Here is a 14,134-nt window from a genome sequence, read left to right on the forward strand (position 1 = left end):
CCGTACCGCCGCACCAACCGCCTGCGTCACCTGAGGAACACCGCCACCAGGGATGCACCATGACGTTACACGGTCGCTTACACCCTCGCGGTCTGCCCTCTCCCGTAACGGGACCATCACACGACGGACATTGCTACTCCCTAACACTAAGATCACCTATGCCACAGGCGAGTGCAACTCACACATTCAGAGAAGGGGGAAAACAACTCCTTTTCCTGGACCACCTCAAACTTTGAGGATTTCTTTACGGTTGTTCGTAGGCTACACCCGAGATTTGAACCCAGGAAACTTCTATCAGCAGCCAAGCGTTCCACCCACTAGGCTACAACTTTTCGTTAAGCACCAAATTTAATTTTTTGCCATTTTTTTTAACTGGCTTTAGCGAGCCAGCGAGTCATGAAGAGAGTGCGCGCCAAAGTAGAGCCGGGTCCCTAATTTCCTTTCTCCGTCTCTCTTTCCCTTTCTTCAACCCCCACCCCCTTCCAAAGTTCCAACTGCCGTGGTAGAGCAGCGTCCTTCCCGGAGGAACGCGGAAAGGCGGGCGGCTGCCCCCTCACCCCACCCACCCTGCTCCAGGGGGCAATCACTGCCGCCCCCGACTCGAAGGAGAGTGAGAGAGCAGCCAGCCAGCTAGAGGAAGAATCACAAGGAAGATAGGGAAGGGAGGAGATAAGGCCGTTAAAGATGTTGAGCACGAATATTAAAACAAGAAGATTCTCCAGCGCTTCCTCCCCTCTACCTCTCCTATCCCTACCCTTCTCCTACGAAGAGTTGACCTCTAAACCAACGATAAACATAATAATAATTTTATTCCAATACTTTTCAACTGAGAATGTGCATGCGTGCGGTGCCGACAGTTGTTTCAAATATTCTTTAAGTCTTCAAATAACGAAAAGAACAAAGTTTTCTTCAATATAAGGTTTTGACAGCCATGCAATTAATACAAAGTTCTTCTCTATGGTATGTATTTATTAGAGATCCCATTCTTGAACGGAAACAGTAACCAGAAGAGTTAATTAACCATTTACTCGTAAGATGCTTGCATTCAAAAATAGATATGACAAATAAGTGCATAAATATTTATTTTCGTCTATGGAATGTTAACGGAGATATTTATAGCTGTGTTTACGCCCCACGATGCTTTTCATTAAAAAGAATCCTTCATTACACGACTAACGTGGTATATTTCGATATAACATTTTAAGTGCCACCAGGCCTTGGACAATTCTCACTCACGTGTGTAAATAAATATCGACTCTCATGTCGATGCTACGAGAAATTCATGAAAATATTTCAAGCTATATTCAAGCTGTTAATCGAAATTTCGGTCATCATATTTATGTATCAAATTCATAACTTCCTAATCCCATTCTTCGCGATGCTCTTGTTTGGCACTCCCCTAGTTTATGGTCTGACTGCGTATCGTTGTCCTGTGTGGTTGCCGTATCCGGTGATCTACATCTACATAATACCCTGTGAGCCACCTCTAGGGTGTTTGGCAGGGGGTGATCAATCACCAGCATGCAGCATGCAATTGGACTCCCACATTCAAGCCACACGTTACAAAAAACATCACGTATACTAACAAATTATACTACCATATGCTGTTAGAAATAAAAATAAAATTATGAAACATGCATTAAGTTTTACATAGGTTAATAGGCTACACTACAAGTCATGTAATCTATTTATGAGTTATATCGCAGCCGTTATAATCTCTTATTGATCATGGAAAAAATGACATTCTGAATCTGTCTGTTCTACAATATATCTCTCTTATTTTATTTATATGATCTGATATTTCGCAGTATGTTGTATTCCGTAATCCTAATGGTGGATTCATCTACATCTACATCTACAAATTACCCTGCGAGCCACCTCTAGGGTGTTTGGCAGGGGGTGATCAATCACCAGCATGCATTTGGACTCCCACATGCACACCACACCGTCCAAGAAACGTCCCGTATAATAACAAACTCTACTACTATATGCTGTTAGAAATAGAATATAGAATAGAAATTCAGAAACATGCAGTAAGTTTTACATAGGTTAGTAGGCTACACTACAAGTCATGCAATCTATTTACGCGTTCTATTGCTGCCGTTATAATCTCTTATTGATCGTGGAAAAAATGACATTCGGAATCTGTCTGTTCTGCAATCTATCTCTCTTATTTTATTTATATGATCTGATCTTCCGTAGTACGTTGGCGTCCGCAAGATATGGTTAACTTCGTCAGAAAAGAGACTGCTCTTGAATTTATCTACAAGGTTTAGTCTATTTTTCAATCTACGGTCCGACAGAGATTCCCATCCGAGTTTATGTAAGAGGTCAGTTACACTAACAAGACTATCGTAACGAAACGATAGGATTGCACGATACCTCGTAGATATAGAGATATATCTACATCTATATATACGAGAACCGTGCAAGCCACCACCAGAGGGAGTAGCACGGGGCGATTCCACATCAGGCAAGCAGCACTCATCCCAGGCGAGCTTGTTTGCCAAACCCAGGCCAAGATCACAGAGCAAACACTAATGATTTGCCTTCGTATTTGAAGATTCAGTGCGGATACATCGCAAGTACAAAGCTATGCTCCTATATAGCAAACACTCTATATTAAATTGCAGAAAAGTTTCTCGGGTTTTCCACCGGTTGATATCGTCCATGTCTCCCGACGTTTCGATCAGCAAGTCGCGGATCGAAACGCCGGGAGACATGGACGACATCAACCGGTGGAAAACCCGAGATACTTTTCTGCAACTGATACGCCGGGAAAACCAAAGACCATACATACACTCTATATTAAATATTGAGAACAAATAAATCCCTCGGCACTATACCCTACGCTGCCTACATTTATGAAAACCGATTAAAATGTGCACTAAGAAGCAACATAAATCAAGCTCCACAGGGAAGGGCTGGGGCCTCCTGGATATGTATAGTCCCGTGATGTTGAGGGTCGAAGTGTACGCGGCGAACCAACTGCTCGAAAACCTCAGCAGCCTCCCTCCCCGCCTCCCGCATCCTTCGCCTACATTCCATCCACCCGAACCGCCTTCAAACGTCCCAAACTTGTTTTTTTTTTCTTCTTCTCGACTGCTTTTCCCTCCAACGGCCGACCTCTCCTCCACCTGCTCCACCCCGCGAGTGAGTTCTCCCCCCGGGCACTTCACCAAACAACTGAAGACGCGCAACCCGCAAGGCTAATGATTCACCCCCGTATTTAATGATGCAGTGAGGATTTCTCAAGTAATACAACGCTAGGCTCCTGTCCGAAGGATACATCATCTACATGATACCTTGCCAGCCACCTCTACGTGGAAGGAAGTACGAGTATTTGTCGCCAACGTGAGGAGCTTGCAGGGAGTTCACACCATCTCATTGGACGGAGAGGAGTTGTTTTTGTCATTATCCCTTTACGGTCCATAACGATTGCAGCCATTTCATTGCGCAATAAAATACGTTTTCAGGCTAATATTAATGCGTAGGTTCCAAAAACATTTATATGAAAGCCATATCTCTAATAGTTTCCGAGATACATTCTGGGACGTTAAGTAATACCAATAGGGAGGTTTCCTATCATTTTTTATTACCAAAATTGAAAGATTATTACTACTGGAGTACGAATTTCATGATTTTAGATTTTTAAATGACGATATCTATTTTTTGCGATTAAATGAAAAGTGAAAATTTTCAAGCGCGCGAAAACGCGACGACTAAGTATGAATGCTGGGAAAACCCCGTGTGACGTCATTCTGGTTCCCGCTGTCGCCTTGTCCCGGTAACCTTGGGGCGAGGGTATGAACGCCGCTGCGATGCAGGCTGCTAGCAGGTAGCAGAGTACCCTGCTAGCAGGGAGCGCTTGGCTTAAATAAGGATTATTAATACCTTATCAAACGAGGAAAACTTTCCGACCATAGGCAGTTTTAATAGGTGATTATCAAGACATGTTTCCCTGAGCTCTATGCCTCATGTATGCATTGGTAATCTCAGACGATGTAAAACTCCTATCTACTCGTTTAGAAACTAGGTCCCTGTGACGTCACGTGGAGTGGCATCGCATGGGCGCCAATCTGGCCTTTTTCAAATGAGGATAAAATTGACCCTTGCCATTTGTCTAAACTGGGATTTCTAAAACCAAAAAAACTGTATATTATGCATGGACTAATGGTGGGTAACGAATAACTATCAATGCCTGTCGTTTTCTTTGATGAAGGAAACTACCCTATTCTCGCTCCCTTACGGTCCGGACATGGTCTCATAGGAACATATGTGCCCCATGACAAAAAAACACTAATTTTGTGAAAATTAAAGCATGGAGTTTTTCGTACTAACTCCACAGGCTAGGTACACATAAAGTCCTGTTATAATTGAAGTATTATTTTATTCTTTCCCGGAGAATAATGTGGGTACTCTTTTCTCGGGATTCCCACCGGGTTTATGTTTTTATAACGGCCAACGTTCCAAGTGCCGTCTCGGCACTCATCATCAGCGCTGAATATTGATTTATTTAATGTTTGGTTGCTAAGTCTCATTGTTGTAATTAATTTAGTTAAATAAAAATATATATATTTTAAAAAAATAGTAATAATAAAATAAAATACGATGCAAATTCTTTTATCGCACCTATATTAAACAGTCTAATTTCCTTATGTGGCCTCTTTATATAAGTGAATTTCTTTAACTGTAATTTCGAAATAATTTGGTAAACTGCGTCAAGATTGGCTATCTCTGTGACTGTAGGTGGCGTTAGTTTTTGATTTCTGCATTCGCGAATTTTCCCTCACTTCTAGAATCTTCTGCAAAACGGGTTTCCAAGTATTCCTGTTACAATTGACCTTCTCATTGATTTGTCATAAAATATCAAATTTCCACTTCGTAAACAGTATTTCAAGTGAAAGTTCTTAACAATGCGGAAACTACAATATCTACAGGATATCACAAAAAAAATTCAAAAATAGAAGCCCATACACTATTCTTCAATAGAATCAATTCTTACGATCATACACCTTCTCATTTAAGTTTGAGAGATTTTCAAAATTTTGGGACACATATGTCCCTTGGACATCAAAGGGATATACAGTAGATTCCGTTTAATGGGTCCACCGGTTACTTGGGGCAGATCTTGAAAAACAGAACCCAATAGAGGAATATCCCAAAGTATTCTCCGCTTAATTGGGACAGCATGCCGCCTTATTGTGCCATGAGTGGGCGACATAAATCCTATACTCACGACGAAATTAAATTTTTTTGTTTTCAGAATACTATTTTTTTATATTTTCCTCCTTTGATTTACTCTTATTTTTCACAAACGCTCCTATTCTTGCCCTATTTGAAAGCTCTTGTTTTTATACTATCCGCAAGAGGATAGGACTTTACAGGATAGTTCGCCTAATTGGGGCAGCCGCTCAATAGGGGCAAAGTGCACCAGTCCCGATATGTCCCAATTAACCGGAATCTACTGTATGTGTTTTTTTATGGATGTGTGGCGAGCATGTGAGGATCCTATAGCATCCCCCCTGCCAAACATCCTAGACCTCGCAAGGTACCTATCCTGTAGATGTGGATACCCAGGTATACCCAGATAACAGGAATACTACGATGCCACCACCACGTAAAGCATGGCATCGCAGTATTCCATTAAGCGCTGGTCGAAAAGTTGGCACATTGATATTAAATTGATAGTTCTTGAAATTCCTCGACGACGCATGAAACACAAATATCACTCCTGTTGGGGAAGACACAGTAAAAAGAGACTCACACGATTCAGTTCTCACACAATCGAGTCCTAACTCTGGGGAAGGTGGTGGTGTCACCGAAAATTTAAAAATCGTGTCAGTCTCTTTTTACCGTGTCTTTCCCAACCTGGGTAGTATTTGTGAGTGATGTCAAATTAAAATATTTACCACAACAGAGCGAAGACCTCGCGAACAAAAACCTTGGGCAACGTAAAAGGGAGTCATCATTGTCACTTACCACCCTGTAAAGAAACAGAAACGAAAACCATTAAAATATTGCCCTTATACGACAGATTAAATATGCTCGACGATAATTTGTAAAGAAAATGCAGATATATCCATATTAAAGAATAAGAAAATCTTGTAAGCCAAAATAATCAGGAAGGCAATACCATGCTATTTAAGTTAATTAAGATGTCAGAGGACAAAGATGATCTGGTGCTTTCCCGACGTTATCAATCGAATGAAATTCTCTCCGGTTTTCCACCGGCTGAGTTGCTCCATAACTGTCGACGTTTCGACCACCGATTCACCACCGAGGAATACTGCGATGCCACCGCCAAGTCAAAGCATGGCATTGTAGTGTCCTTTAAGGTGCTGGTCGAAACTTTGGCACATTAATGGAGCAGCTCACCAGGAGTAAGACCCGAGAGCATTTCATTCAAAGGCAGAGGAGCGATAAGACCCCAAAGTTTCATTTCATTTTTCCCACATTCAATAAAAACATAGGTATCGATAAAAGCCCATATCTTCACCAAATTGGACCTTTAAAGGATATACCACTCTTCCGAAAAATATTTAGAATTAACCAGAAAAGTTAACCAGACTTTTAGTCGATGAGCGTAAAAATGCTGCACTACCTGCATCAGTCATAATAGGGTCGTTCAATCACATCTGCATCTACATAATATCCTGCAAGCCACCTCTGGGGTTTTTGGCAGGGGGTTATCCATTACCCTCTGCCAAATCACATCGCAATTCACTTCAAGAATTAGGTAGATGGTAGGGAAAGATAAGTAATGACAAAAAAAATCTTCTTCATTCAGCCATTCTCTCATAATTTTAAAACAAGAAAATTGCCGCCCACTTTTCATGATATGGCATGTTTTAAGCCTGCCGCGTGAACGGCACCTGCGGAGAATTTACATTAATTCCTATGGAAAAAAACCGGACTGAGAACCTAACTACAGACATCTGGCTACCAGGGCCACTGCGCAGACCACTACGCTACCCAGGTTCATTAATTCCCATCGCATTTCTACCAAGGTTCACGGTTCTGACCTTGGTCCATCAATGGTGGCAAAGCTTGGGAATTAAGGCTACCAAGAAGCCGCTATCAAAGGTGTAGCCCATTATTGCGGTACCGTAGCGCTTGGCAGTAAATGAGGTATATTTCAAGCACCTCAGCTACCCAAAGTTTCGTTCGATTCCCGGTCCAGGGGAATTATTTCATTTGTATTTCATGTGAAAAACCGCCGCGCACGCGTCATGTTTGAAATAATACAACATTTACTTGCCTCCAAGCGCGGCGTTACGGCTTCAATGGGCTTTACATTCGGTAGTGGTTTTTTGGAAGCCCAAATACCTTTGCGTTGCCATACTAGATGGACCACAAGGCCCTACTGTGAACCACAGTAAAATTGCCGAGGAAATTTAGGATCTTGAATAGCATACTTGCCTGCGCAGTGGTCTCGATAGCCAAAGATCTGTGGACTACCTGTTTTCCTGTCCAGGAAATTTTTTCCCATGCCAATTAATGCGCACGTTTCATGAGACGGTGACGTCATCAGTTTTCATTCATTTTCTCAATCAAGAAGAACTTACGTGATACCGATGCATGAGGTACCAAATCTGTAGGAACCTGAAGGGAATATTATTTAAAGCGAACTTGCATTATTTGCGATGCTATTGGTGCATTAAGAAAGCATTAAAGCATTAAGACCTTGGAAGTCCAATGATTACACGCACGAGGCTTTATGAATGAATAACACCCTCATTCTTTCCGAGGAGCGTGGGAGAAAAGAAAAGTAATTCTTTCCGCTCAGTGAGCTCATTAAATTCTGACGATCACATTTTCAGATCTCGAAACCTCTGCACGCTAAATCTATCTTCTCATATTGAGTCGCCGGTGCCGGACGGTATAATTTTCAATTTCAATGTAGTAGCAATTAAATAAATCCTATATAATTTACAAAATTCCCATTCACAGTGATATACTTAGTTTCTCGTCCATTGGAAATGAGTGTTGTAATCCATCAGAAATTCAGGGGAGGATATTCTTAGTTAGCCTTCCTTTTTCTGCCTCTTCCCTGTCTTTCTACCAACCAAGCGTGATTTCCTCGCTAATTCTTCAACTTATCCTACTCAGTTTTTCTTCGAGGTTGAATTTCATACCGAAGACAGTGAATCTTCCTTTTTTTCTTAAATCAAATTTGACTTTTCTAATCTTAATGCCTATTCTAACGGAGAAATCCCAGTTTTCACGCTCATCGTTGTCGTGAGAGCATTATAGCACACACATTAGGCACTGGAATGTTTGGTAATTGCAATAACTCAAGAGAGTTACCCCGAAGTCCACTTCGGGGTAACTCTCTTGAGTTATTGCAATTCTCTTGAGTCATCATGACCCTTCTGAAAATGTTTCAATTCCGTACCAATATTTATTTCTACTCCTTCCAAATTACCACTTCCAAATCTTAGAATTCTCTGAGAGTTAGCATCAAATCACCACCAACCCTACGGTTCTTTAAAGAAAAATTATACGGCTATTTGAAGATCTGCATTTATGTTCGTTTTATATTTTTCTTTCAATTTTTTAAAATTCTCTTCTATGGACAATGCTTGGTATAACTATAATTTTTGAACGAACTATTAATTAATGATGCTATGTAAGCTTTAAACTACTGGTATTAAATATTCGTTCATAAGAGTTTTACTTCTTCCTTGAGAAGAGCATAAAAATGTTATTTATTTTTTCTCTTAGGGGATGCCACAGAGCATAAATAAATAAACCATTCATTCATTCTCCCGAAAAAATTAAAACCTCATTGACGAAACCAAGACAGCAAAATTAAAACATAAGAGTCGTAAGCAGTACGTAATCCGTTGGCGCATGAGTGGAATGAGACTAGTAGTCATGGTGGGAAGTGGGTCCCATCGACGAGAACCGAGGCCGGATGCTTTGCGGACCAACTTCCTTCGCTCGCCACACATATCGCATCCACAGTCGCTCCTTCGCAGCCGGTGCTCTCCACGTGATGAACGATCTCAAGCCCCGTTTATACAAAAACTTGGCGATCAATTTAAATTCAGCGCGTATGAAAAATTAGCTTCACAGCTTTGGGATGTATTTGAAAAAAATTAACGCAAACTCGACGCCATCTACCATTCATCTGCAGTTGACCTAAGTATTGATGGCAGTTTGCGCGTGAGAAAGGCCGCTGGAGAATAAGGGGGGCGGGGCCTTATGAAGCGCCGCCCGCTTACATCCGCCGCCACTGCTAATGAGGTTCATGGGAACGGGGGCAAGCCACAGTGACCGGCTGCAACACAGAGAGAGGCTGGTTTTCCCTCACAATTTCGAGTGCAACCCTTTAAAATAGGCTACAGGGAATAGATGATCTAAAAACAGGTCGATTGCTAGGATTTTTATTGATTAAGCTATAGCGCTGAATTTGTTTAAAAAAAGGTTCTTAAGTATTTGTTTACACGTCGTGCTACATCATTCGACTGTTACTCTTTACTCGTTACATGTGCAGAGTGTGACAACGTAGCACTCCGAAGAGAGTTCGAAATTGATTGAGGACGTAATCAACCTAGACTCGATCTGTGAGCGAAGTGGAAACAGTTTGAACGCAGAAGCAATCGATGGTTTACAATACATCGAAAGTGACAAACAATGATTTGACTACGGAAGCAAAGAATATAGTTACAGAATGTTTTCTTTCAGTTTACTACTAATGAGGAATCAATGGTGAGCCAAAGTTTTATTTTCACTGAAATCAGGAGAGGAAAATATTTCTCTTTCGCCGCTTTCATTCCTGTTGTTTTTATATCAGTGGCATTAAGAAGCGTATTGGATTACTTGGGACACTTCTGTGTTGATAATAGAAGCAAGATTTCGTTTTTCAGCAACTATAATATATCAGTCAACTTGCACTTCGATCGAAGATGACTTTGCTTGGTAAAACCCTACACGAAGTTCCATATAGTGACTTTTCCGGCATCAATGAGGCAAACATAGTAGTAGTAAGCTAATAATACTCAATTTTAATGGAATGGGTCATAAATAAAACAACGGCAAGAGGTCAATTCACCTCAAAACAGACGTGGTGACACTGAGAACCTCGTCAAACCAATGCAGCTTAAGTGAGACATACTCATCGTGAGCAGATATTAGTAAACATCTTGACCTCAGAGAAGGGTGCTAATGACAGTGGGAAAGATGCTAGTTACCCTTTGGGTTCAAATTGAATGATCTTATTATGTATACAAATAAATAAAACTCTCATTCCTCTTACAGAAAACTGACAAAATAACAATTATAATTATTGGAAAATTTACAAAAAGATTAAATATTCTACCCTAAATAATGTATGCATATGGCCGATCGATGAGAACGGACAAAAATTGACACTTGAAAAAACACAGAAACACATAGAAAAGGACACTCACAAAACCTAGCAGACGTTTCAGCGGGTTGACCCGCTATCTTCGGTGCCGAAGGTGAACTGTTGCAGGCGAAACGTCTGCTAGTTTTTGTGAGTGTCCTTTTTTATGTGTTTCTGTGTTTTTTTAAGTGTCAATTTTTGTCCGTTCTCCTCCATCGGCCATATACATACATTATCGCTTAGTGCGCTTTCCTCAAGATTTTATCTACCCTAAATAATGATCTACATATTTTAAATAGATGCACAGGGGATCGTTGGACTACTGATCGAAGTTTTCAAACCGATTGTGACCTCTCAAAAATAAAGTCAGAAATGGCGTCGAAATGAGCGATCTCTAAAGGATATCCATCCACTAACGGGATTCCGTGAAATTTTCTCGACTTCCCGCCCGAATTTCGGAGTGCGCCTCATATGCTATGCACTCGCTGAACTTTAGTAAACAGTGGAATGGTGACTCCCCCTCCTCGAGTGAAACCATGAAATCGTGAATTTGGTCATTTTGCCAAACACCTCTAGAATTGCTTTCCACTTCAATTCATTGGAATTCACGCCGCTTTGGACTTTTTCTCATCTCCTACACTTCGGATCAGATTGCGACTACAAACATAAATTACTTGGAACCCACATGACAGTTTTTTTTCACCAAACAATACACTATCCTTTCAACTGATATTATCGCATTTTCCCATTAGCATAGGAGTCTTCACGACTGCAGGGCTTAGACGAGCTTCACCCTGGGTTAAACTTCTCCCGTAAGCGGTGCAAAGCAACCAACATCCATCGTTTTGAGTTCATTACTCTCCCAGTGTATCCACTTTGAGATTTCGCGATATATCACAACACATTATTTCCGAAAATTGGTATATTTTACGCCATGACAGCTCTCGAAAACAACTCTTCTACTTCGAAATGCGACTGACATCCACAATTGAGTTACTGCTAATGTCATTGACACAGTTTGATCGAGATTATTCGATACACATGCAGTATTGATATGGCTGCATAATCCAACACGCCGCAGGCGCTATTGGAAATTTAATAGAAACCAATTAAATTAGCCAAAGTACTTTCTAGAATTGGTACTGATTTTGTCTACCCAAATCTTTTCATTGCCTCTGACATGGGTCATAACCCATCTCATTTTCCTCACATAACTATGTTTTCTTTTCACAACACAGTGGGCCACGTGACTAAAACTTCGTATAATAGATTATAAAAGCAAAGAACATATACACCAATCAACTTGAAATAAAAAAAAACTTATCTGATTTGGAAAATCATTCATTTACATTTGACGACATTATTTTCGCCGATCGGAGGTTGCCATGGCGGAGAGCCGGATTACCGGACGTATCAGATAATCTCAAGGCCACTAGTAGATTAGAGGGTCGAAGCTGATTTTGCTCTTTAAGTTTCAAATTCCGCCGATATTTTTACCACACGAGCAATATGTCACGAATTATACTGAGTTATTTCGGGATTAATCTGGAGAAATATTTGCATATAAGTAAACATTAGTTTGTCGCAATTTTCCAAAAAAACTTTTTGTTTTACAACACGACCGGTTTCAATGCATATTGTATTACCTTCAGGTGACTTATCAAGGTATCTCGTATAAATTCCGAGGAGGGGCAACGAGTAGGAGTAAGAATGCCCTACTCGTATCCCTCCAGGGTTTTTAAACGAAAAACTTTGAGAAGAAGTCACCTGAAGATAATACAGAATGTATTTTACACCTACGTGATACCCTGCGAGCCACCTCTATAGAGTTTGGCAGAGGGGTGATCATTGATCACTGATCAATCACCAGCGTGCACTCGGCAAGAGGGTATCCGCATGCACACCACAGAGTCATAAAATCTTGCGCGTAATAACACAAAATACATGCAAAGGCAAAACTTGACAATCGTTGGTAATTCCTATAGTAAATCCGTGGAAGGTTAAAAACGATAGAAAAAAGCAATGAGTCTTCCTAGCTATAGTGACGCCATTAATTCCATTAATCGAGATATCGTTCCTACCCAAAATAGTATGAGGAAAGAATGGTATTTTTTAAACCTTCCTGTTATGCAGTCTGTTTCTTTTATTTTCTTTTCACGATCATCTCGTGATCTCCTACTGAAACCAACCGTGAAGTAAATTTCATATTTTTTAAAAATTGCCAATAACTTCTAATTTACTACTAAGTCATCAATAACCAAATTTTACACGTAATACGTTTTTTTAACACGGCAAAATTTATCTGCGCCGTTGCAAACTGATTCCTATGTCGCAAATAGTGTCTATTCAACATACTATGGAATGAGATTTAAGATCGGTCTTTCGAAAACGGATTAGTACAGCAAAGCGAGGGTATATTGCAGTGCAGTCACATCGCGAAGCAAAGAGCATCACCCCAAATACACACTACCACCCCTTGCATCGAAGGCCCCAAGGCCACGAACGGCGACGGACGGTCCCAGCGGGAAACGGGGCTACCTATCCGTGCCACGGCATTCGCTCCACGCACATCGCGGCGGAAGGCCAAATTTCTGAGTGGGTACCGTTATTAGAGTGGAAGGCCGTCATTCCTCCATCGACCGTCTCAGCCACGTCGCGCGGACGCGGGGCGCAGGGCCGGCAACCACTCGGCGGACACTACAACACGCGCGATCAAAATCTGTTAGTTTTTATTCGTCTCACTAACGATTCTTTGGAAGGTCTTGCAGCAAATAAATAGGGCGTTCTAATAAAGATATCTCTCTATACCGCAAAAATTATACCCACAACATGTTGGTGTGGTGGCTAGAGCGTTGGCTTCCCTATCGGCGAGCCCCGGTTCAAATCCCGGCAGTGGGAGAGAATTTTCAGACACTGCCCGATCCCTGCTTGAATGGTAAGTGGAGAATTTCAAGCGCAACACTCCATCCGTGGTCCCCTTGAGGCCTTTCGTCAAGAGCAGGCTAATGCCGACGCCGGGTTTCTCTCCACCCTTCCTTCCACAACCTTCCCTCATGGCGCAAATGACCTCTGCTGTCGGTCGCCTCCTCCAAATACCACCACCAACTTTAAGGGCGTGTTCCTAAGCGCCTATAATCAATTTAATTTTATTTCTAGCTGACCAGATGACGTAGGAGAACGATCTCATATGACAATTAACGAACTACCTCCAACGCAGGAGACACCTAGCGGTCATCGCCGCGTAAATGACTTCGGTACAATGGGTACTAATAGAAATTCGATGCTCATTTTTCATTAACTCAGCGATGACCGCCAAGTGCCTTTTTTATTGGGAAGTAGTTCGTAAATGAGATCGTTTTCATTCGCCAATTCGTGAACTTGAACTCAACTTGATTATTGGCGCTTTTGAAAACTCCGTAAGAACAATAACAATAATGGAGGTTGGGAAGTAAAATCCGCACTGAAAATGTAGCATTGATCAGGTTACACGTTTATATCCACAAGATAATCAATACTTATGCATTAATAAAATTTGCATTCTACCCCGCAGGCTACCTCAATATTCGAGCGGCAAGAGGTGTAAATGTCAGTTTAAAAATTAACGCTACTCGAGTTCGAAAGCTTGTATCTCAATAAAAAGTAATTGCACGAAGAGAAAATTCATCTACAGAAAGGTTGTTTCATGCGTGTTAAGAAGGTTGACGAAGAAACATTTCCATCACAACATTATTTTATTTATTTACCCTAAGAAAAAGAAAAAAAAAGAATGAACAAAAGCCC

At 41.2% G+C, this 14,134-nt stretch overlaps 1 protein-coding gene across 2 annotated transcripts in view; it reads right to left on the bottom strand.

The window, feature by feature from the left end:
• Positions 1-14,134, bottom strand: part of LOC124157112 (protein expanded) — a 215,247-nt gene that overhangs the window by 147,363 nt on the left and 53,750 nt on the right. The window contains exon 2 of one of the 2 annotated variants that reach the window (XM_046531609.1): positions 5,983-5,986. The exons of the other annotated variant lie outside the window; for it this stretch is intronic. The gene's annotated coding sequence lies outside the window, so the exon portion shown is untranslated. The remainder of the gene's footprint in view (positions 1-5,982; positions 5,987-14,134) is intronic. 2 annotated transcript variants of the gene reach the window in all.

Source organism: Ischnura elegans, chromosome 4 (genome assembly GCF_921293095.1).
Source record: "Ischnura elegans chromosome 4, ioIscEleg1.1, whole genome shotgun sequence".
In the NCBI taxonomy this organism is placed as follows: Eukaryota; Metazoa; Arthropoda; class Insecta; order Odonata; family Coenagrionidae; genus Ischnura; species Ischnura elegans.